We start from the raw sequence: 27550 nt of genomic DNA, 5'->3' as shown, positions 1-27550 counted from the left end.
GTATTTGTAAAACGTGATTCCAAGGATGTATTACATTGTTTCAACAATGAAAGAGGTTTTTTCAAATCTCCACTACAACGACTACAATCATGCACAAATTGATTGTTTAGTTTATTGTTATGATAGTTTCCATGGTAACTAAGCATGAATATTACACATGGGTAAAATTTTTCCGGATGAGCCAATAGAGAGCTTCGACCTGATTCCTTTGAGTGTAAAATCACTTCTGTATCTTCTATAGTAACGGAGATATGCGAGTTTGAAATTTTATATAATGTTTTTGTAAAACGTGATTCCAAGGATGTATTACATTGTTTCAACAATGAAAGTGGTTATTTCAAATATCCACTACAACGACTGCAATCATGCACAAATAGATTCTTTAATTTATTGTTATGATAGTTTCCATGGTAACTAAGCATGAATATTACACATGGGTAAAATGTTTCCGGATGAGCCAATAGAGAGCTTCGACCTGATTACATTGAGTGTAAAATCACATCTGCATCTTCTATACTAACGGAGATATGCGAGTTTGAAATTTCATATAATGTTTTCGTAAAACGTGATTCCAAGGATGTATTACATTGTTTCAACAATGAAAGAGGTTTTTTCAAATCTCCACTACAACGACTACAATCATGCACAAATAGATTGTTTACTTTATTGTTATGATAGTTTCCATGGTAACTAAGCATGAATATTACACATGGGTAAAATTTTTCCGGATGAGCCAATAGAGAGCTTGGACATGATTACATTGAGGGTAAAATCACTTCTGTATCTTCTATAGTTACGGAGATATGCGAGTTTGAAATTTTATATAATGTTTTTTTAAAACGTGATTCCAAGGATGTATTACATTGTTTCAACAATGAAAGTGGTTATTTCAAATCTCCACGACAACGACTACAATCATGCACAAATAGATTGTTTACTTTATTGTTATGATAGTTTCCTTGGTAACTAAGCTGAATATTAATCATGGGAATTTTTTTTCCGGATGAGCCAATAGAGAGCTTCGACCTGATTACATTGAGTGTAAAATCACATCTGCATCTTGTATAGTAACGGAGATATGCGAATTTGAAATTTTATATAATGTTTTTTAAAACGTGATTCCAAGGATGTATTACATTGTTTCAACAATGAAAGTGGTTATTTCAAATCTCCACGAAAACGACTACAATCATGCACAAATAGATTGTTTACTTTATTGTTATGAGAGTTTCCATGGTAACTAAGCATGAATATTACACATGGGTAAAATTTTTCCGGATGAGCCAATAGAGAGCTTCGACATGATTACATTGAGTGTAAAATCACTTCTGTATCTTCTATAGTAACGGAGATATGCGAGTTGAAATTTTATATAATGTTTTTGTAAAACGTGATTACAAGGATGTATTACATTGTTTCAACAATGAAAGTGGTTATTTCAAATCTCCACGACAACGACTACAATCATGCACAAATAGATTGTTTACTTTATTGTTATGATAGTTTCCTTGGTAACTAAGCTTGACTATTAATCATGGGAAATTTTTTTCCGGATGAGCCAATAGAGAGCTTCGACCTGATTACATTGAGTGTAAAATCACATCTGCATCTTCTATAGTAACGGAGATATGCGAGTTTGAAATTTTTTATAATGTATTTGTAAAACGTGATTCCAAGGATGTATTACATTGTTTCAACAATGAAAGAGGTTTTTTCAAATCTCCACTACAACGACTACAATCATGCACAAATTGATTGTTTAGTTTATTGTTATGATAGTTTCCATGGTAACTAAGCATGAATATTACACATGGGTAAAATTTTTCCGGATGAGCCAATAGAGAGCTTCGACCTGATTCCTTTGAGTGTAAAATCACTTCTGTATCTTCTATAGTAACGGAGATATGCGAGTTTGAAATTTTATATAATGTTTTTGTAAAACGTGATTCCAAGGATGTATTACATTGTTTCAACAATGAAAGTGGTTATTTCAAATATCCACTACAACGATTACAATCATGCACAAATAGATTGTTTACTTTATTGTTATGATAGTTTCCATGGTAACTAAGCATGAATATTACACATGGGTAAAATTTTTCCGGATGAGCCAATAGAGAGCTTGGACATGATTACATTGAGGGTAAAATCACTTCTGTATCTTCTATAGTTACGGAGATATGCGAGTTTGAAATTTTATATAATGTTTTTTTAAAACGTGATTCCAAGGATGTATTACATTGTTTCAACAATGAAAGTGGTTATTTCAAATCTCCACGACAACGACTACAATCATGCACAAATAGATTGTTTACTTTATTGTTATGATAGTTTCCTTGGTAACTAAGCTGAATATTAATCATGGGAATTTTTTTTCCGGATGAGCCAATAGAGAGCTTCGACCTGATTACATTGAGTGTAAAATCACATCTGCATCTTGTATAGTAACGGAGATATGCGAGTTTGAAATTTTATATAATGTATTTGTAAAACGTGATTCCAAGGATGTATTACATTGTTTCAACAATGAAAGAGGTTTTTTCAAATTTCCACTACAACGACTACAATCATGCACAAATTGATTGTTTAGTTTATTGTTATGATAGTTTCCATGGTAACTAAGCATGAATATTAATCATGGGAAAATTTTTTCCGGATGAGCCAATAGAGAGCTTCGACCTGATTCCATTGAGTGTAAAATCACTTCTGTATCTTCTATAGTAACGGAGATATGCGAATTTGAAATTTTATATAATGTTTTTTAAAACGTGATTCCAAGGATGTATTACATTGTTTCAACAATGAAAGTGGTTATTTCAAATCTCCACGAAAACGACTACAATCATGCACAAATAGATTGTTTACTTTATTGTTATGAGAGTTTCCATGGTAACTAAGCATGAATATTACACATGGGTAAAATTTTTCCGGATGAGCCAATAGAGAGCTTCGACATGATTACATTGAGTGTAAAATCACTTCTGTATCTTCTATAGTAACGGAGATATGCGAGTTGAAATTTTATATAATGTTTTTGTAAAACGTGATTACAAGGATGTATTACATTGTTTCAACAATGAAAGTGGTTATTTCAAATCTCCACGACAACGACTACAATCATGCACAAATAGATTGTTTACTTTATTGTTATGATAGTTTCCTTGGTAACTAAGCTTGACTATTAATCATGGGAAATTTTTTTCCGGATGAGCCAATAGAGAGCTTCGACCTGATTACATTGAGTGTAAAATCACATCTGCATCTTCTATAGTAACGGAGATATGCGAGTTTGAAATTTTATATAATGTATTTGTAAAACGTGATTCCAAGGATGTATTACATTGTTTCAACAATGAAAGTGGTTATTTCAAATATCCACTACAACGATTACAATCATGCACAAATAGATTGTTTAATTTATTGTTATGATAGTTTCCATGGTAACTAAGCATGAATATTACACATGGGTAAAATTTTTCCGGATGAGCCAATAGAGAGCTTCGACATGATTACATTGAGTGTAAAATCACTTCTGTATCTTCTATAGTAACGGAGATATGCGAGTTTGAAATTTTATATAATGTTTTTTTAAAACGTGATTCCAAGGATGTATTACATTGTTTCAACAATGAAAGTGGTTATTTCAAATCTCCACTACAACGACTACAATCATGCACAAATTGATTGTTTAGTTTATTGTTATGATAGTTTCCATGGTAACTAAGCATGAATATTACACATGGGTAAAATTTTTCCGGATGAGCCAATAGAGAGCTTCGACCTGATTCCTTTGAGTGTAAAATCACTTCTGTATCTTCTATAGTAACGGAGATATGCGAGTTTGAAATTTTATATAATGTTTTTGTAAAACGTGATTCCAAGGATGTATTACATTTTTTCAACAATGAAAGTGGTTATTTCAAATATCCACTACAACGACTGCAATCATGCACAAATAGATTGTTTAATTTATTGTTATGATAGTTTCCATGGTAACTAAGCATGAATATTACACATGGGTAAAATTTTTCCGGATGAGCCAATAGAGAGCTTCGACCTGATTCCATTGAGTGTAAAATCACTTCTGTATCTTCTATAGTAACGGAGATATGCGAGTTTGAAATTTTATATAATGTTTTTGTAAAACGTGATTCCAAGGATGTATTACATTGTTTCAACAATGAAAGTGGTTATTTCAAATATCCACTACAACGATTACAATCATGCACAAATAGATTGTTTACTTTATTGTTATGATAGTTTCCATGGTAACTAAGCATGAATATTACACATGGGTAAAATTTTTCCGGATGAGCCAATAGAGAGCTTGGACATGATTACATTGAGGGTAAAATCACTTCTGTATCTTCTATAGTTACGGAGATATGCGAGTTTGAAATTTTATATAATGTTTTTTTTAAAACGTGATTCCAAGGATGTATTACATTGTTTCAACAATGAAAGTGGTTATTTCAAATCTCCACGACAACGACTACAATCATGCACAAATAGATTGTTTACTTTATTGTTATGATAGTTTCCTTGGTAACTAAGCTGAATATTAATCATGGGAATTTTTTTTCCGGATGAGCCAATAGAGAGCTTCGACCTGATTACATTGAGTGTAAAATCACATCTGCATCTTGTATAGTAACGGAGATATGCGAGTTTGAAATTTTATATAATGTATTTGTAAAACGTGATTCCAAGGATGTATTACATTGTTTCAACAATGAAAGAGGTTTTTTCAAATTTCCACTACAACGACTACAATCATGCACAAATTGATTGTTTAGTTTATTGTTATGATAGTTTCCATGGTAACTAAGCATGAATATTAATCATGGGAAAATTTTTTCCGGATGAGCCAATAGAGAGCTTCGACCTGATTCCATTGAGTGTAAAATCACTTCTGTATCTTCTATAGTAACGGAGATATGCGAATTTGAAATTTTATATAATGTTTTTTAAAACGTGATTCCAAGGATGTATTACATTGTTTCAACAATGAAAGTGGTTATTTCAAATCTCCACGAAAACGACTACAATCATGCACAAATAGATTGTTTACTTTATTGTTATGAGAGTTTCCATGGTAACTAAGCATGAATATTACACATGGGTAAAATTTTTCCGGATGAGCCAATAGAGAGCTTCGACATGATTACATTGAGTGTAAAATCACTTCTGTATCTTCTATAGTAACGGAGATATGCGAGTTGAAATTTTATATAATGTTTTTGTAAAACGTGATTACAAGGATGTATTACATTGTTTCAACAATGAAAGTGGTTATTTCAAATCTCCACGACAACGACTACAATCATGCACAAATAGATTGTTTAGTTTATTGTTATGATAGTTTCCATGGTAACTAAGCATGAATATTACACATGGGTAAAATTTTCCGGATGAGCCAATAGAGAGCTTCGACATGATTACATTGAGTGTAAAATCACTTCTGTATCTTCTATAGTAACGGAGATATGCGAGTTTGAAATTTTATATAATGTTTTTTTAAAACGTGATTCCAAGGATGTATTACATTGTTTCAACAATGAAAGTGGTTATTTCAAATATCCACTACAACGACTGCAATCATGCACAAATAGATTGTTTAATTTATTGTTATGATAGTTTCCATGGTAACTAAGCATGAATATTACACATGGGTAAATTTTTTCCGGATGAGCCAATAGAGTGCTTCGACATGATTACATTGAGTGTAAAATCACTTCTGTATCTTCTATAGTAACGGAGATATGCGAGTTTGAAATTTCATATAATGTTTTCGTAAAACGTGATTCCAAGGATGTATTACATTGTTTCAACAATGAAAGAGGTTTTTTCAAATCTCCACTACAACGACTACAATCATGCACAAATAGATTGTTTACTTTATTGTTATGATAGTTTCCATGGTAACTAAGCATGAATATTACACATGGGTAAAATTTTTCCGGATGAGCCAATAGAGAGCTTGGACATGATTACATTGAGGGTAAAATCACTTCTGTATCTTCTATAGTTACGGAGATATGCGAGTTTGAAATTTTATATAATGTTTTTTTAAAACGTGATTCCAAGGATGTATTACATTGTTTCAACAATGAAAGTGGTTATTTCAAATCTCCACGACAACGACTACAATCATGCACAAATAGATTGTTTACTTTATTGTTATGATAGTTTCCTTGGTAACTAAGCTGAATATTAATCATGGGAATTTTTTTTCCGGATGAGCCAATAGAGAGCTTCGACCTGATTACATTGAGTGTAAAATCACATCTGCATCTTGTATAGTAACGGAGATATGCGAATTTGAAATTTTATATAATGTTTTTTAAAACGTGATTCCAAGGATGTATTACATTGTTTCAACAATGAAAGTGGTTATTTCAAATCTCCACGAAAACGACTACAATCATGCACAAATAGATTGTTTACTTTATTGTTATGAGAGTTTCCATGGTAACTAAGCATGAATATTACACATGGGTAAAATTTTTCCGGATGAGCCAATAGAGAGCTTCGACATGATTACATTGAGTGTAAAATCACTTCTGTATCTTCTATAGTAACGGAGATATGCGAGTTGAAATTTTATATAATGTTTTTGTAAAACGTGATTACAAGGATGTATTACATTGTTTCAACAATGAAAGTGGTTATTTCAAATCTCCACGACAACGACTACAATCATGCACAAATAGATTGTTTACTTTATTGTTATGATAGTTTCCTTGGTAACTAAGCTTGACTATTAATCATGGGAAATTTTTTTCCGGATGAGCCAATAGAGAGCTTCGACCTGATTACATTGAGTGTAAAATCACATCTGCATCTTCTATAGTAACGGAGATATGCGAGTTTGAAATTTTTTATAATGTATTTGTAAAACGTGATTCCAAGGATGTATTACATTGTTTCAACAATGAAAGAGGTTTTTTCAAATCTCCACTACAACGACTACAATCATGCACAAATTGATTGTTTAGTTTATTGTTATGATAGTTTCCATGGTAACTAAGCATGAATATTACACATGGGTAAAATTTTTCCGGATGAGCCAATAGAGAGCTTCGACCTGATTCCTTTGAGTGTAAAATCACTTCTGTATCTTCTATAGTAACGGAGATATGCGAGTTTGAAATTTTATATAATGTTTTTGTAAAACGTGATTCCAAGGATGTATTACATTGTTTCAACAATGAAAGTGGTTATTTCAAATATCCACTACAACGATTACAATCATGCACAAATAGATTGTTTACTTTATTGTTATGATAGTTTCCATGGTAACTAAGCATGAATATTACACATGGGTAAAATTTTTCCGGATGAGCCAATAGAGAGCTTGGACATGATTACATTGAGGGTAAAATCACTTCTGTATCTTCTATAGTTACGGAGATATGCGAGTTTGAAATTTTATATAATGTTTTTTTAAAACGTGATTCCAAGGATGTATTACATTGTTTCAACAATGAAAGTGGTTATTTCAAATCTCCACGACAACGACTACAATCATGCACAAATAGATTGTTTACTTTATTGTTATGATAGTTTCCTTGGTAACTAAGCTGAATATTAATCATGGGAATTTTTTTTCCGGATGAGCCAATAGAGAGCTTCGACCTGATTACATTGAGTGTAAAATCACATCTGCATCTTGTATAGTAACGGAGATATGCGAGTTTGAAATTTTATATAATGTATTTGTAAAACGTGATTCCAAGGATGTATTACATTGTTTCAACAATGAAAGAGGTTTTTTCAAATTTCCACTACAACGACTACAATCATGCACAAATTGATTGTTTAGTTTATTGTTATGATAGTTTCCATGGTAACTAAGCATGAATATTAATCATGGGAAAATTTTTTCCGGATGAGCCAATAGAGAGCTTCGACCTGATTCCATTGAGTGTAAAATCACTTCTGTATCTTCTATAGTAACGGAGATATGCGAATTTGAAATTTTATATAATGTTTTTTAAAACGTGATTCCAAGGATGTATTACATTGTTTCAACAATGAAAGTGGTTATTTCAAATCTCCACGAAAACGACTACAATCATGCACAAATAGATTGTTTACTTTATTGTTATGAGAGTTTCCATGGTAACTAAGCATGAATATTACACATGGGTAAAATTTTTCCGGATGAGCCAATAGAGAGCTTCGACATGATTACATTGAGTGTAAAATCACTTCTGTATCTTCTATAGTAACGGAGATATGCGAGTTGAAATTTTATATAATGTTTTTGTAAAACGTGATTACAAGGATGTATTACATTGTTTCAACAATGAAAGTGGTTATTTCAAATCTCCACGACAACGACTACAATCATGCACAAATAGATTGTTTACTTTATTGTTATGATAGTTTCCTTGGTAACTAAGCTTGACTATTAATCATGGGAAATTTTTTTCCGGATGAGCCAATAGAGAGCTTCGACCTGATTACATTGAGTGTAAAATCACATCTGCATCTTCTATAGTAACGGAGATATGCGAGTTTGAAATTTTATATAATGTATTTGTAAAACGTGATTCCAAGGATGTATTACATTGTTTCAACAATGAAAGTGGTTATTTCAAATATCCACTACAACGATTACAATCATGCACAAATAGATTGTTTAATTTATTGTTATGATAGTTTCCATGGTAACTAAGCATGAATATTACACATGGGTAAAATTTTTCCGGATGAGCCAATAGAGAGCTTCGACATGATTACATTGAGTGTAAAATCACTTCTGTATCTTCTATAGTAACGGAGATATGCGAGTTTGAAATTTTATATAATGTTTTTTTAAAACGTGATTCCAAGGATGTATTACATTGTTTCAACAATGAAAGTGGTTATTTCAAATCTCCACTACAACGACTACAATCATGCACAAATTGATTGTTTAGTTTATTGTTATGATAGTTTCCATGGTAACTAAGCATGAATATTACACATGGGTAAAATTTTTCCGGATGAGCCAATAGAGAGCTTCGACCTGATTCCTTTGAGTGTAAAATCACTTCTGTATCTTCTATAGTAACGGAGATATGCGAGTTTGAAATTTTATATAATGTTTTTGTAAAACGTGATTCCAAGGATGTATTACATTTTTTCAACAATGAAAGTGGTTATTTCAAATATCCACTACAACGACTGCAATCATGCACAAATAGATTGTTTAATTTATTGTTATGATAGTTTCCATGGTAACTAAGCATGAATATTACACATGGGTAAAATTTTTCCGGATGAGCCAATAGAGAGCTTCGACCTGATTCCATTGAGTGTAAAATCACTTCTGTATCTTCTATAGTAACGGAGATATGCGAGTTTGAAATTTTATATAATGTTTTTGTAAAACGTGATTCCAAGGATGTATTACATTGTTTCAACAATGAAAGTGGTTATTTCAAATATCCACTACAACGATTACAATCATGCACAAATAGATTGTTTACTTTATTGTTATGATAGTTTCCATGGTAACTAAGCATGAATATTACACATGGGTAAAATTTTTCCGGATGAGCCAATAGAGAGCTTGGACATGATTACATTGAGGGTAAAATCACTTCTGTATCTTCTATAGTTACGGAGATATGCGAGTTTGAAATTTTATATAATGTTTTTTTTAAAACGTGATTCCAAGGATGTATTACATTGTTTCAACAATGAAAGTGGTTATTTCAAATCTCCACGACAACGACTACAATCATGCACAAATAGATTGTTTACTTTATTGTTATGATAGTTTCCTTGGTAACTAAGCTGAATATTAATCATGGGAATTTTTTTTCCGGATGAGCCAATAGAGAGCTTCGACCTGATTACATTGAGTGTAAAATCACATCTGCATCTTGTATAGTAACGGAGATATGCGAGTTTGAAATTTTATATAATGTATTTGTAAAACGTGATTCCAAGGATGTATTACATTGTTTCAACAATGAAAGAGGTTTTTTCAAATTTCCACTACAACGACTACAATCATGCACAAATTGATTGTTTAGTTTATTGTTATGATAGTTTCCATGGTAACTAAGCATGAATATTAATCATGGGAAAATTTTTTCCGGATGAGCCAATAGAGAGCTTCGACCTGATTCCATTGAGTGTAAAATCACTTCTGTATCTTCTATAGTAACGGAGATATGCGAATTTGAAATTTTATATAATGTTTTTTAAAACGTGATTCCAAGGATGTATTACATTGTTTCAACAATGAAAGTGGTTATTTCAAATCTCCACGAAAACGACTACAATCATGCACAAATAGATTGTTTACTTTATTGTTATGAGAGTTTCCATGGTAACTAAGCATGAATATTACACATGGGTAAAATTTTTCCGGATGAGCCAATAGAGAGCTTCGACATGATTACATTGAGTGTAAAATCACTTCTGTATCTTCTATAGTAACGGAGATATGCGAGTTGAAATTTTATATAATGTTTTTGTAAAACGTGATTACAAGGATGTATTACATTGTTTCAACAATGAAAGTGGTTATTTCAAATCTCCACGACAACGACTACAATCATGCACAAATAGATTGTTTAGTTTATTGTTATGATAGTTTCCATGGTAACTAAGCATGAATATTACACATGGGTAAAATTTTCCGGATGAGCCAATAGAGAGCTTCGACATGATTACATTGAGTGTAAAATCACTTCTGTATCTTCTATAGTAACGGAGATATGCGAGTTTGAAATTTTATATAATGTTTTTTTAAAACGTGATTCCAAGGATGTATTACATTGTTTCAACAATGAAAGTGGTTATTTCAAATATCCACTACAACGACTGCAATCATGCACAAATAGATTGTTTAATTTATTGTTATGATAGTTTCCATGGTAACTAAGCATGAATATTACACATGGGTAAATTTTTTCCGGATGAGCCAATAGAGTGCTTCGACATGATTACATTGAGTGTAAAATCACTTCTGTATCTTCTATAGTAACGGAGATATGCGAGTTTGAAATTTTATATAATGTTTTTTTAAAACGTGATTCCAAGGATGTATTACATTGTTTCAACAATGAAAGTCGTTATTTCAAATCTCCACGACAACGACTACAATCATGCACAAATAGATTGTTTACTTTATTGTTATGATAGTTTCCTTGGTAACTAAGCTTGAATATTAATCATGGGAAAATTTTTTCCGGATGAGCCAATAGAGAGCTTCGACCTGATTACATTGAGTGTAAAATCACATCTCCATCTTCTATACTAACGGAGATATGCGAGTTTGAAATTTCATATAATGTTTTCGTAAAACGTGATTCCAAGGATGTATTACATTGTTTCAACAATGAAAGAGGTTTTTTCAAATCTCCACTACAACGACTACAATCATGCACAAATAGATTGTTTACTTTACTGTTATGATAGTTTCCATGGTAACTAAGCATGAATATTACACATGGGTAAAATTTTTCCGGATGAGCCAATAGAGAGCTTGGACATGATTACATTGAGGGTAAAATCACTTCTGTATCTTCTATAGTTACGGAGATATGCGAGTTTGAAATTTTATATAATGTTTTTTTAAAACGTGATTCCAAGGATGTATTACATTGTTTCAACAATGAAAGTGGTTATTTCAAATCTCCACGACAACGACTACAATCATGCACAAATAGATTGTTTACTTTATTGTTATGATAGTTTCCTTGGTAACTAAGCTGAATATTAATCATGGGAATTTTTTTTCCGGATGAGCCAATAGAGAGCTTCGACATGATTACATTGAGTGTAAAATCACTTCTGTATCTTCTATAGTAACGGAGATATGCGAGTTTGAAATTTTATATAATGTTTTTTTAAAACGTGATTCCAAGGATGTATTACATTGTTTCAACAATGAAAGTGGTTATTTCAAATCTCCACTACAACGACTACAATCATGCACAAATTGATTGTTTAGTTTATTGTTATGATAGTTTCCATGGTAACTAAGCATGAATATTACACATGGGTAAAATTTTTCCGGATGAGCCAATAGAGAGCTTCGACCTGATTCCTTTGAGTGTAAAATCACTTCTGTATCTTCTATAGTAACGGAGATATGCGAGTTTGAAATTTTATATAATGTTTTTGTAAAACGTGATTCCAAGGATGTATTACATTTTTTCAACAATGAAAGTGGTTATTTCAAATATCCACTACAACGACTGCAATCATGCACAAATAGATTGTTTAATTTATTGTTATGAGAGTTTCCATGGTAACTAAGCATGAATATTACACATGGGTAAAATTTTTCCGGATGAGCCAATAGAGAGCTTCGACCTGATTCCATTGAGTGTAAAATCACTTCTGTATCTTCTATAGTAACGGAGATATGCGAGTTTGAAATTTTATATAATGTTTTTGTAAAACGTGATTCCAAGGATGTATTACATTGTTTCAACAATGAAAGTGGTTATTTCAAATATCCACTACAACGATTACAATCATGCACAAATAGATTGTTTACTTTATTGTTATGATAGTTTCCATGGTAACTAAGCATGAATATTACACATGGGTAAAATTTTTCCGGATGAGCCAATAGAGAGCTTGGACATGATTACATTGAGGGTAAAATCACTTCTGTATCTTCTATAGTTACGGAGATATGCGAGTTTGAAATTTTATATAATGTTTTTTTAAAACGTGATTCCAAGGATGTATTACATTGTTTCAACAATGAAAGTGGTTATTTCAAATCTCCACGACAACGACTACAATCATGCACAAATAGATTGTTTACTTTATTGTTATGATAGTTTCCTTGGTAACTAAGCTGAATATTAATCATGGGAATTTTTTTTCCGGATGAGCCAATAGAGAGCTTCGACCTGATTACATTGAGTGTAAAATCACATCTGCATCTTGTATAGTAACGGAGATATGCGAGTTTGAAATTTTATATAATGTATTTGTAAAACGTGATTCCAAGGATGTATTACATTGTTTCAACAATGAAAGAGGTTTTTTCAAATCTCCACTACAACGACTACAATCATGCACAAATTGATTGTTTAGTTTATTGTTATGATAGTTTCCATGGTAACTAAGCATGAATATTACACATGGGTAAAATTTTCCGGATGAGCCAATAGAGAGCTTCGACATGATTACATTGAGTGTAAAATCACTTCTGTATCTTCTATAGTAACGGAGATATGCGAGTTTGAAATTTTATATAATGTTTTTTTAAAACGTGATTCCAAGGATGTATTACATTGTTTCAACAATGAAAGTGGTTATTTCAAATATCCACTACAACGACTGCAATCATGCACAAATAGATTGTTTAATTTATTGTTATGATAGTTTCCATGGTAACTAAGCATGAATATTACACATGGGTAAATTTTTTCCGGATGAGCCAATAGAGTGCTTCGACATGATTACATTGAGTGTAAAATCACTTCTGTATCTTCTATAGTAACGGAGATATGCGAGTTTGAAATTTTATATAATGTTTTTTTAAAACGTGATTCCAAGGATGTATTACATTGTTTCAACAATGAAAGTGGTTATTTCAAATCTCCACGACAACGACTACAATCATGCACAAATAGATTGTTTACTTTATTGTTATGATAGTTTCCTTGGTAACTAAGCTGAATATTAATCATGGGAATTTTTTTTCCGGATGAGCCAATAGAGAGCTTCGACCTGATTACATTGAGTGTAAAATCACATCTGCATCTTGTATAGTAACGGAGATATGCGAGTTTGAAATTTTATATAATGTATTTGTAAAACGTGATTCCAAGGATGTATTACATTGTTTCAACAATGAAAGAGGTTTTTTCAAATCTCCACTACAACGACTACAATCATGCACAAATTGATTGTTTAGTTTATTGTTATGATAGTTTCCATGGTAACTAAGCATGAATATTACACATGGGTAAAATTTTTCCGGATGAGCCAATAGAGAGCTTCGACATGATTACATTGAGTGTAAAATCACTTCTGTATCTTCTATAGTAACGGAGATATGCGAGTTTGAAATTTTATATAATGTTTTTTTAAAACGTGATTCCAAGGATGTATTACATTGTTTCAACAATGAAAGTGGTTATTTCAAATCTCCACTACAACGACTACAATCATGCACAAATTGATTGTTTAGTTTATTGTTATGATAGTTTCCATGGTAACTAAGCATGAATATTACACATGGGTAAAATTTTTCCGGATGAGCCAATAGAGAGCTTCGACCTGATTCCTTTGAGTGTAAAATCACTTCTGTATCTTCTATAGTAACGGAGATATGCGAGTTTGAAATTTTATATAATGTTTTTGTAAAACGTGATTCCAAGGATGTATTACATTTTTTCAACAATGAAAGTGGTTATTTCAAATATCCACTACAACGACTGCAATCATGCACAAATAGATTGTTTAATTTATTGTTATGATAGTTTCCATGGTAACTAAGCATGAATATTACACATGGGTAAAATTTTTCCGGATGAGCCAATAGAGAGCTTCGACCTGATTCCATTGAGTGTAAAATCACTTCTGTATCTTCTATAGTAACGGAGATATGCGAGTTTGAAATTTTATATAATGTTTTTGTAAAACGTGATTCCAAGGATGTATTACATTGTTTCAACAATGAAAGTGGTTATTTCAAATATCCACTACAACGATTACAATCATGCACAAATAGATTGTTTACTTTATTGTTATGATAGTTTCCATGGTAACTAAGCATGAATATTACACATGGGTAAAATTTTTCCGGATGAGCCAATAGAGAGCTTGGACATGATTACATTGAGGGTAAAATCACTTCTGTATCTTCTATAGTTACGGAGATATGCGAGTTTGAAATTTTATATAATGTTTTTTTAAAACGTGATTCCAAGGATGTATTACATTGTTTCAACAATGAAAGTGGTTATTTCAAATCTCCACGACAACGACTACAATCATGCACAAATAGATTGTTTACTTTATTGTTATGATAGTTTCCTTGGTAACTAAGCTGAATATTAATCATGGGAATTTTTTTTCCGGATGAGCCAATAGAGAGCTTCGACCTGATTACATTGAGTGTAAAATCACATCTGCATCTTGTATAGTAACGGAGATATGCGAGTTTGAAATTTTATATAATGTATTTGTAAAACGTGATTCCAAGGATGTATTACATTGTTTCAACAATGAAAGAGGTTTTTTCAAATCTCCACTACAACGACTACAATCATGCACAAATTGATTGTTTAGTTTATTGTTATGATAGTTTCCATGGTAACTAAGCATGAATATTACACATGGGTAAAATTTTCCGGATGAGCCAATAGAGAGCTTCGACATGATTACATTGAGTGTAAAATCACTTCTGTATCTTCTATAGTAACGGAGATATGCGAGTTTGAAATTTTATATAATGTTTTTTTAAAACGTGATTCCAAGGATGTATTACATTGTTTCAACAATGAAAGTGGTTATTTCAAATATCCACTACAACGACTGCAATCATGCACAAATAGATTGTTTAATTTATTGTTATGATAGTTTCCATGGTAACTAAGCATGAATATTACACATGGGTAATTTTTTTCCGGATGAGCCAATAGAGTGCTTCGACATGATTACATTGAGTGTAAAATCACTTCTGTATCTTCTATAGTAACGGAGATATGCGAGTTTGAAATTTTATATAATGTTTTTTTAAAACGTGATTCCAAGGATGTATTACATTGTTTCAACAATGAAAGTCGTTATTTCAAATCTCCACGACAACGACTACAATCATGCACAAATAGATTGTTTACTTTATTGTTATGATAGTTTCCTTGGTAACTAAGCTGAATATTAATCATGGGAATTTTTTTTCCGGATGAGCCAATAGAGAGCTTCGACCTGATTACATTGAGTGTAAAATCACATCTGCATCTTGTATAGTAACGGAGATATGCGAGTTTGAAATTTTATATAATGTATTTGTAAAACGTGATTCCAAGGATGTATTACATTGTTTCAACAATGAAAGAGGTTTTTTCAAATCTCCACTACAACGACTACAATCATGCACAAATTGATTGTTTAGTTTATTGTTATGATAGTTTCCATGGTAACTAAGCATGAATATTACACATGGGTAAAATTTTCCGGATGAGCCAATAGAGAGCTTCGACATGATTACATTGAGTGTAAAATCACTTCTGTATCTTCTATAGTAACGGAGATATGCGAGTTTGAAATTTTATATAATGTTTTTTTAAAACGTGATTCCAAGGATGTATTACATTGTTTCAACAATGAAAGTGGTTATTTCAAATATCCACTACAACGACTGCAATCATGCACAAATAGATTGTTTAATTTATTGTTATGATAGTTTCCATGGTAACTAAGCATGAATATTACACATGGGTAAATTTTTTCCGGATGAGCCAATAGAGTGCTTCGACATGATTACATTGAGTGTAAAATCACTTCTGTATCTTCTATAGTAACGGAGATATGCGAGTTTGAAATTTTATATAATGTTTTTTTAAAACGTGATTCCAAGGATGTATTACATTGTTTCAACAATGAAAGTCGTTATTTCAAATCTCCACGACAACGACTACAATCATGCACAAATAGATTGTTTACTTTATTGTTATGATAGTTTCCTTGGTAACTAAGCTGAATATTAATCATGGGAATTTTTTTTCCGGATGAGCCAATAGAGAGCTTCGACCTGATTACATTGAGTGTAAAATCACATCTGCATCTTGTATAGTAACGGAGATATGCGAGTTTGAAATTTTATATAATGTATTTGTAAAACGTGATTCCAAGGATGTATTACATTGTTTCAACAATGAAAGAGGTTTTTTCAAATCTCCACTACAACGACTACAATCATGCACAAATTGATTGTTTAGTTTATTGTTATGATAGTTTCCATGGTAACTAAGCATGAATATTACACATGGGTAAAATTTTTCCGGATGAGCCAATAGAGAGCTTCGACATGATTACATTGAGTGTAAAATCACTTCTGTATCTTCTATAGTAACGGAGATATGCGAGTTTGAAATTTTATATAATGTTTTTTTAAAACGTGATTCCAAGGATGTATTACATTGTTTCAACAATGAAAGTGGTTATTTCAAATCTCCACTACAACGACTACAATCATGCACAAATTGATTGTTTAGTTTATTGTTATGATAGTTTCCATGGTAACTAAGCATGAATATTACACATGGGTAAAATTTTTCCGGATGAGCCAATAGAGAGCTTCGACCTGATTCCTTTGAGTGTAAAATCACTTCTGTATCTTCTATAGTAACGGAGATATGCGAGTTTGAAATTTTATATAATGTTTTTGTAAAACGTGATTCCAAGGATGTATTACATTTTTTCAACAATGAAAGTGGTTATTTCAAATATCCACTACAACGACTGCAATCATGCACAAATAGATTGTTTAATTTATTGTTATGATAGTTTCCATGGTAACTAAGCATGAATATTACACATGGGTAAAATTTTTCCGGATGAGCCAATAGAGAGCTTCGACCTGATTCCATTGAGTGTAAAATCACTTCTGTATCTTCTATAGTAACGGAGATATGCGAGTTTGAAATTTTATATAATGTTTTTGTAAAACGTGATTCCAAGGATGTATTACATTGTTTCAACAATGAAAGTGGTTATTTCAAATATCCACTACAACGATTACAATCATGCACAAATAGATTGTTTACTTTATTGTTATGATAGTTTCCATGGTAACTAAGCATGAATATTACACATGGGTAAAATTTTTCCGGATGAGCCAATAGAGAGCTTGGACATGATTACATTGAGGGTAAAATCACTTCTGTATCTTCTATAGTTACGGAGATATGCGAGTTTGAAATTTTATATAATGTTTTTTTAAAACGTGATTCCAAGGATGTATTACATTGTTTCAACAATGAAAGTGGTTATTTCAAATCTCCACGACAACGACTATAATCATGCACAAATAGATTGTTTACTTTATTGTTATGATAGTTTCCTTGGTAACTAAGCTGAATATTAATCATGGGAATTTTTTTTCCGGATGAGCCAATAGAGAGCTTCGACCTGATTACATTGAGTGTAAAATCACATCTGCATCTTGTATAGTAACGGAGATATGCGAGTTTGAAATTTTATATAATGTATTTGTAAAACGTGATTCCAAGGATGTATTACATTGTTTCAACAATGAAAGAGGTTTTTTCAAATCTCCACTACAACGACTACAATCATGCACAAATTGATTGTTTAGTTTATTGTTATGATAGTTTCCATGGTAACTAAGCATGAATATTACACATGGGTAAAATTTTCCGGATGAGCCAATAGAGAGCTTCGACATGATTACATTGAGTGTAAAATCACTTCTGTATCTTCTATAGTAACGGAGATATGCGAGTTTGAAATTTTATATAATGTTTTTTTAAAACGTGATTCCAAGGATGTATTACATTGTTTCAACAATGAAAGTGGTTATTTCAAATATCCACTACAACGACTGCAATCATGCACAAATAGATTGTTTAATTTATTGTTATGATAGTTTCCATGGTAACTAAGCATGAATATTACACATGGGTAAATTTTTTCCGGATGAGCCAATAGAGTGCTTCGACATGATTACATTGAGTGTAAAATCACTTCTGTATCTTCTATAGTAACGGAGATATGCGAGTTTGAAATTTTATATAATGTTTTTTTAAAACGTGATTCCAAGGATGTATTACATTGTTTCAACAATGAAAGTCGTTATTTCAAATCTCCACGACAACGACTACAATCATGCACAAATAGATTGTTTACTTTATTGTTATGATAGTTTCCTTGGTAACTAAGCTGAATATTAATCATGGGAATTTTTTTTCCGGATGAGCCAATAGAGAGCTTCGACCTGATTACATTGAGTGTAAAATCACATCTGCATCTTGTATAGTAACGGAGATATGCGAGTTTGAAATTTTATATAATGTATTTGTAAAACGTGATTCCAAGGATGTATTACATTGTTTCAACAATGAAAGAGGTTTTTTCAAATCTCCACTACAACGACTACAATCATGCACAAATTGATTGTTTAGTTTATTGTTATGATAGTTTCCATGGTAACTAAGCATGAATATTACACATGGGTAAAATTTTTCCGGATGAGCCAATAGAGAGCTTCGACATGATTACATTGAGTGTAAAATCACTTCTGTATCTTCTATAGTAACGGAGATATGCGAGTTTGAAATTTTATATAATGTTTTTTTAAAACGTGATTCCAAGGATGTATTACATTGTTTCAACAATGAAAGTGGTTATTTCAAATCTCCACTACAACGACTACAATCATGCACAAATTGATTGTTTAGTTTATTGTTATGATAGTTTCCATGGTAACTAAGCATGAATATTACACATGGGTAAAATTTTTCCGGATGAGCCAATAGAGAGCTTCGACCTGATTCCTTTGAGTGTAAAATCACTTCTGTATCTTCTATAGTAACGGAGATATGCGAGTTTGAAATTTTATATAATGTTTTTGTAAAACGTGATTCCAAGGATGTATTACATTTTTTCAACAATGAAAGTGGTTATTTCAAATATCCACTACAACGACTGCAATCATGCACAAATAGATTGTTTAATTTATTGTTATGATAGTTTCCATGGTAACTAAGCATGAATATTACACATGGGTAAAATTTTTCCGGATGAGCCAATAGAGAGCTTGGACATGATTACATTGAGGGTAAAATCACTTCTGTATCTTCTATAGTTACGGAGATATGCGAGTTTGAAATTTTATATAATGTTTTTTTAAAACGTGATTCCAAGGATGTATTACATTGTTTCAACAATGAAAGTGGTTATTTCAAATCTCCACGACAACGACTACAATCATGCACAAATAGATTGTTTACTTTATTGTTATGATAGTTTCCTTGGTAACTAAGCTGAATATTAATCATGGGAATTTTTTTTCCGGATGAGCCAATAGAGAGCTTCGACCTGATTACATTGAGTGTAAAATCACATCTGCATCTTGTATAGTAACGGAGATATGCGAGTTTGAAATTTTATATAATGTATTTGTAAAACGTGATTCCAAGGATGTATTACATTGTTTCAACAATGAAAGAGGTTTTTTCAAATCTCCACTACAACGACTACAATCATGCACAAATTGATTGTTTAGTTTATTGTTATGATAGTTTCCATGGTAACTAAGCATGAATATTACACATGGGTAAAATTTTCCGGATGAGCCAATAGAGAGCTTCGACATGATTACATTGAGTGTAAAATCACTTCTGTATCTTCTATAGTAACGGAGATATGCGAGTTTGAAATTTTATATAATGTTTTTTTAAAACGTGATTCCAAGGATGTATTACATTGTTTCAACAATGAAAGTGGTTATTTCAAATATCCACTACAACGACTGCAATCATGCACAAATAGATTGTTTAATTTATTGTTATGATAGTTTCCATGGTAACTAAGCATGAATATTACACATGGGTAATTTTTTTCCGGATGAGCCAATAGAGTGCTTCGACATGATTACATTGAGTGTAAAATCACTTCTGTATCTTCTATAGTAACGGAGATATGCGAGTTTGAAATTTTATATAATGTTTTTTTAAAACGTGATTCCAAGGATGTATTACATTGTTTCAACAATGAAAGTCGTTATTTCAAATCTCCACGACAACGACTACAATCATGCACAAATAGATTGTTTACTTTATTGTTATGATAGTTTCCTTGGTAACTAAGCTTGAATATTAATCATGGGAAAATTTTTTCCGGATGAGCCAATAGAGAGCTTCGACCTGATTACATTGAGTGTAAAATCACATCTGCATCTTGTATAGTAACGGAGATATGCGAGTTTGAAATTTTATATAATGTATTTGTAAAACGTGATTCCAAGGATGTATTACATTGTTTCAACAATGAAAGAGGTTTTTTCAAATCTCCACTACAACGACTACAATCATGCACAAATTGATTGTTTAGTTTATTGTTATGATAGTTTCCATGGTAACTAAGCATGAATATTACACATGGGTAAAATTTTCCGGATGAGCCAATAGAGAGCTTCGACATGATTACATTGAGTGTAAAATCACTTCTGTATCTTCTATAGTAACGGAGATATGCGAGTTTGAAATTTTATATAATGTTTTTTTAAAACGTGATTCCAAGGATGTATTACATTGTTTCAACAATGAAAGTGGTTATTTCAAATATCCACTACAACGACTGCAATCATGCACAAATAGATTGTTTAATTTATTGTTATGATAGTTTCCATGGTAACTAAGCATGAATATTACACATGGGTAAATTTTTTCCGGATGAGCCAATAGAGTGCTTCGACATGATTACATTGAGTGTAAAATCACTTCTGTATCTTCTATAGTAACGGAGATATGCGAGTTTGAAATTTTATATAATGTTTTTTTAAAACGTGATTCCAAGGATGTATTACATTGTTTCAACAATGAAAGTCGTTATTTCAAATCTCCACGACAACGACTACAATCATGCACAAATAGATTGTTTACTTTATTGTTATGATAGTTTCCTTGGTAACTAAGCTGAATATTAATCATGGGAATTTTTTTTCCGGATGAGCCAATAGAGAGCTTCGACCTGATTACATTGAGTGTAAAATCACATCTGCATCTTGTATAGTAACGGAGATATGCGAGTTTGAAATTTTATATAATGTATTTGTAAAACGTGATTCCAAGGATGTATTACATTGTTTCAACAATGAAAGAGGTTTTTTCAAATCTCCACTACAACGACTACAATCATGCACAAATTGATTGTTTAGTTTATTGTTATGATAGTTTCCATGGTAACTAAGCATGAATATTACACATGGGTAAAATTTTTCCGGATGAGCCAATAGAGAGCTTCGACATGATTACATTGAGTGTAAAATCACTTCTGTATCTTCTATAGTAACGGAGATATGCGAGTTTGAAATTTTATATAATGTTTTTTTAAAACGTGATTCCAAGGATGTATTACATTGTTTCAACAATGAAAGTGGTTATTTCAAATCTCCACTACAACGACTACAATCATGCACAAATTGATTGTTTAGTTTATTGTTATGATAGTTTCCATGGTAACTAAGCATGAATATTACACATGGGTAAAATTTTTCCGGATGAGCCAATAGAGAGCTTCGACCTGATTCCTTTGAGTGTAAAATCACTTCTGTATCTTCTATAGTAACGGAGATATGCGAGTTTGAAATTTTATATAATGTTTTTGTAAAACGTGATTCCAAGGATGTATTACATTTTTTCAACAATGAAAGTGGTTATTTCAAATATCCACTACAACGACTGCAATCATGCACAAATAGATTGTTTAATTTATTGTTATGATAGTTTCCATGGTAACTAAGCATGAATATTACACATGGGTAAAATTTTTCCGGATGAGCCAATAGAGAGCTTCGACCTGATTCCATTGAGTGTAAAATCACTTCTGTATCTTCTATAGTAACGGAGATATGCGAGTTTGAAATTTTATATAATGTTTTTGTAAAACGTGATTCCAAGGATGTATTACATTGTTTCAACAATGAAAGTGGTTATTTCAAATATCCACTACAACGATTACAATCATGCACAAATAGATTGTTTACTTTATTGTTATGATAGTTTCCATGGTAACTAAGCATGAATATTACACATGGGTAAAATTTTTCCGGATGAGCCAATAGAGAGCTTGGACATGATTACATTGAGGGTAAAATCACTTCTGTATCTTCTATAGTTACGGAGATATGCGAGTTTGAAATTTTATATAATGTTTTTTTAAAACGTGATTCCAAGGATGTATTACATTGTTTCAACAATGAAAGTGGTTATTTCAAATCTCCACGACAACGACTATAATCATGCACAAATAGATTGTTTACTTTATTGTTATGATAGTTTCCTTGGTAACTAAGCTGAATATTAATCATGGGAATTTTTTTTCCGGATGAGCCAATAGAGAGCTTCGACCTGATTACATTGAGTGTAAAATCACATCTGCATCTTGTATAGTAACGGAGATATGCGAGTTTGAAATTTTATATAATGTATTTGTAAAACGTGATTCCAAGGATGTATTACATTGTTTCAACAATGAAAGAGGTTTTTTCAAATCTCCACTACAACGACTACAATCATGCACAAATTGATTGTTTAGTTTATTGTTATGATAGTTTCCATGGTAACTAAGCATGAATATTACACATGGGTAAAATTTTCCGGATGAGCCAATAGAGAGCTTCGACATGATTACATTGAGTGTAAAATCACTTCTGTATCTTCTATAGTAACGGAGATATGCGAGTTTGAAATTTTATATAATGTTTTTTTAAAACGTGATTCCAAGGATGTATTACATTGTTTCAACAATGAAAGTGGTTATTTCAAATATCCACTACAACGACTGCAATCATGCACAAATAGATTGTTTAATTTATTGTTATGATAGTTTCCATGGTAACTAAGCATGAATATTACACATGGGTAAATTTTTTCCGGATGAGCCAATAGAGTGCTTCGACATGATTACATTGAGTGTAAAATCACTTCTGTATCTTCTATAGTAACGGAGATATGCGAGTTTGAAATTTTATATAATGTTTTTTTAAAACGTGATTCCAAGGATGTATTACATTGTTTCAACAATGAAAGTCGTTATTTCAAATCTCCACGACAACGACTACAATCATGCACAAATAGATTGTTTACTTTATTGTTATGATAGTTTCCTTGGTAACTAAGCTGAATATTAATCATGGGAATTTTTTTTCCGGATGAGCCAATAGAGAGCTTCGACCTGATTACATTGAGTGTAAAATCACATCTGCATCTTGTATAGTAACGGAGATATGCGAGTTTGAAATTTTATATAATGTATTTGTAAAACGTGATTCCAAGGATGTATTACATTGTTTCAACAATGAAAGAGGTTTTTTCAAATCTCCACTACAACGACTACAATCATGCACAAATTGATTGTTTAGTTTATTGTTATGATAGTTTCCATGGTAACTAAGCATGAATATTACACATGGGTAAAATTTTTCCGGATGAGCCAATAGAGAGCTTCGACATGATTACATTGAGTGTAAAATCACTTCTGTATCTTCTATAGTAACGGAGATATGCGAGTTTGAAATTTTATATAATGTTTTTTTAAAACGTGATTCCAAGGATGTATTACATTGTTTCAACAATGAAAGTGGTTATTTCAAATCTCCACTACAACGACTACAATCATGCACAAATTGATTGTTTAGTTTATTGTTATGATAGTTTCCATGGTAACTAAGCATGAATATTACACATGGGTAAAATTTTTCCGGATGAGCCAATAGAGAGCTTCGACCTGATTCCTTTGAGTGTAAAATCACTTCTGTATCTTCTATAGTAACGGAGATATGCGAGTTTGAAATTTTATATAATGTTTTTGTAAAACGTGATTCCAAGGATGTATTACATTTTTTCAACAATGAAAGTGGTTATTTCAAATATCCACTACAACGACTGCAATCATGCACAAATAGATTGTTTAATTTATTGTTATGATAGTTTCCATGGTAACTAAGCATGAATATTACACATGGGTAAAATTTTTCCGGATGAGCCAATAGAGAGCTTCGACCTGATTCCATTGAGTGTAAAATCACTTCTGTATCTTCTATAGTAACGGAGATATGCGAGTTTGAAATTTTATATAATGTTTTTGTAAAACGTGATTCCAAGGATGTATTACATTGTTTCAACAATGAAAGTGGTTATTTCAAATATCCACTACAACGATTACAATCATGCACAAATAGATTGTTTACTTTATTGTTATGATAGTTTCCATGGTAACTAAGCATGAATATTACACATGGGTAAAATTTTTCCGGATGAGCCAATAGAGAGCTTGGACATGATTACATTGAGGGTAAAATCACTTCTGTATCTTCTATAGTTACGGAGATATGCGAGTTTGAAATTTTATATAATGTTTTTTTAAAACGTGATTCCAAGGATGTATTACATTGTTTCAACAATGAAAGTGGTTATTTCAAATCTCCACGACAACGACTATAATCATGCACAAATAGATTGTTTACTTTATTGTTATGATAGTTTCCTTGGTAACTAAGCTGAATATTAATCATGGGAATTTTTTTTCCGGATGAGCCAATAGAGAGCTTCGACCTGATTACATTGAGTGTAAAATCACATCTGCATCTTGTATAGTAACGGAGATATGCGAGTTTGAAATTTTATATAATGTATTTGTAAAACGTGATTCCAAGGATGTATTACATTGTTTCAACAATGAAAGAGGTTTTTTCAAATCTCCACTACAACGACTACAATCATGCACAAATTGATTGTTTAGTTTATTGTTATGATAGTTTCCATGGTAACTAAGCATGAATATTACACATGGGTAAAATTTTCCGGATGAGCCAATAGAGAGCTTCGACATGATTACATTGAGTGTAAAATCACTTCTGTATCTTCTATAGTAACGGAGATATGCGAGTTTGAAATTTTATATAATGTTTTTTTAAAACGTGATTCCAAGGATGTATTACATTGTTTCAACAATGAAAGTGGTTATTTCAAATCTCCACGACAACGACTACAATCATGCACAAATAGATTGTTTACTTTATTGTTATGATAGTTTCCTTGGTAACTAAGCTGAATATTAATCATGGGAATTTTTTTTCCGGATGAGCCAATAGAGAGCTTCGACCTGATTACATTGAGTGTAAAATCACATCTGCATCTTGTATAGTAACGGAGATATGCGAGTTTGAAATTTTATATAATGTATTTGTAAAACGTGATTCCAAGGATGTATTACATTGTTTCAACAATGAAAGAGGTTTTTTCAAATCTCCACTACAACGACTACAATCATGCACAAATTGATTGTTTAGTTTATTGTTATGATAGTTTCCATGGTAACTAAGCATGAATATTACACATGGGTAAAATTTTTCCGGATGAGCCAATAGAGAGCTTCGACATGATTACATTGAGTGTAAAATCACTTCTGTATCTTCTATAGTAACGGAGATATGCGAGTTTGAAATTTTATATAATGTTTTTTTAAAACGTGATTCCAAGGATGTATTACATTGTTTCAACAATGAAAGTGGTTATTTCAAATCTCCACTACAACGACTACAATCATGCACAAATTGATTGTTTAGTTTATTGTTATGATAGTTTCCATGGTAACTAAGCATGAATATTACACATGGGTAAAATTTTTCCGGATGAGCCAATAGAGAGCTTCGACCTGATTCCTTTGAGTGTAAAATCACTTCTGTATCTTCTATAGTAACGGAGATATGCGAGTTTGAAATTTTATATAATGTTTTTGTAAAACGTGATTCCAAGGATGTATTACATTTTTTCAACAATGAAAGTGGTTATTTCAAATATCCACTACAACGACTGCAATCATGCACAAATAGATTGTTTAATTTATTGTTATGATAGTTTCCATGGTAACTAAGCATGAATATTACACATGGGTAAAATTTTTCCGGATGAGCCAATAGAGAGCTTCGACCTGATTCCATTGAGTGTAAAATCACTTCTGTATCTTCTATAGTAACGGAGATATGCGAGTTTGAAATTTTATATAATGTTTTTGTAAAACGTGATTCCAAGGATGTATTACATTGTTTCAACAATGAAAGTGGTTATTTCAAATATCCACTACAACGACTACAATCATGCACAAATAGATTGTTTACTTTATTGTTATGATAGTTTCCTTGGTAACTAAGCTGAATATTAATCATGGGAATTTTTTTTCCGGATGAGCCAATAGAGAGCTTCGACCTGATTACATTGAGTGTAAAATCACATCTGCATCTTGTATAGTAACGGAGATATGCGAGTTTGAAATTTTATATAATGTATTTGTAAAACGTGATTCCAAGGATGTATTACATTGTTTCAACAATGAAAGAGGTTTTTTCAAATCTCCACTACAACGACTACAATCATGCACAAATTGATTGTTTAGTTTATTGTTATGATAGTTTCCATGGTAACTAAGCATGAATATTACACATGGGTAAAATTTTCCGGATGAGCCAATAGAGAGCTTCGACATGATTACATTGAGTGTAAAATCACTTCTGTATCTTCTATAGTAACGGAGATATGCGAGTTTGAAATTTTATATAATGTTTTTTTAAAACGTGATTCCAAGGATGTATTACATTGTTTCAACAATGAAAGTGGTTATTTCAAATCTCCACGACAACGACTACAATCATGCACAAATAGATTGTTTACTTTATTGTTATGATAGTTTCCTTGGTAACTAAGCTGAATATTAATCATGGGAATTTTTTTTCCGGATGAGCCAATAGAGAGCTTCGACCTGATTACATTGAGTGTAAAATCACATCTGCATCTTGTATAGTAACGGAGATATGCGAGTTTGAAATTTT

Source organism: Lepisma saccharinum, chromosome 14, assembly GCF_977018435.1.
Source record: "Lepisma saccharinum chromosome 14, izLepSacc3.1, whole genome shotgun sequence".
Classification (NCBI taxonomy): Eukaryota; Metazoa; Arthropoda; class Insecta; order Zygentoma; family Lepismatidae; genus Lepisma; species Lepisma saccharinum.
This window is presented reverse-complemented; position numbering follows the sequence as displayed.